The sequence below is a fragment of the Halichoerus grypus genome, chromosome 6 (genome assembly GCF_964656455.1).
Source record: "Halichoerus grypus chromosome 6, mHalGry1.hap1.1, whole genome shotgun sequence".
NCBI lineage: Eukaryota > Metazoa > Chordata > Mammalia > Carnivora > Phocidae > Halichoerus > Halichoerus grypus.
In genome coordinates, this window is record NC_135717.1 from 120,355,530 (window position 1) to 120,356,255 (window position 726).

A 726-nucleotide genomic window follows, 5' to 3' on the forward strand; every position below is an offset into this window, starting at 1 on the left:
GTGCAATGATAAATGGTGTGTCCCTCTACCTTAGGGCTAGGGAATCAGGAGGAAGTGATAGAGCTGGAACAAAATGGGGTGTGCCTGTGCTTTCTAAAATGGTCAGCTGCCCCTCCCTGGAGCTGATTGTTGCCAGACATTCAACCTCTTCAAGGGAAACTGGAGATCTGGATTTTCATGTGAAATCTCCTGATTTTATTTATTTCTTTTTCTTCTTCTTTTTTTAATGTAGTATTTTTACTTCTTATTTTGAAATAACTTCAGACTTATAGGGAATTTGCAAAAATAGTAGAGAGTCTTCACATACTCTTCCTAGGTCCACTGGGGACTGGAGTCCCCAAATGTTAACATTTAATCATGCTTGCTTTATCAATCTTTGTGTCTCTTTCTCGTGTTTTCCTGAACTTTTTGAGAATCGGAGCTGAATTTTTAGTAGACCTGACAGAAGACCCCTCCAGAGCTAAGTGTTCACTTCATGACTGTTTCCATGATGGCAGATTCTGCTCCTTGAGGGCTAATTTTATCTTTGGAAACAACAGTTAATTGACCAGCCAGAATTTGGTGGAGTTTTCTTTTTCTGCAGAGAGTGCTTCCAAATATGTCAAATCTCCCTTTCCCATTTTTTAGTGACATATTGAGCAGATTCCACATTTTTTAGTGTCTTTCGGTTATTAAGAGTCCTTCCAGTTTAAAACTTTACCTCCTTTTTTCCGCCCCAGCAGACAC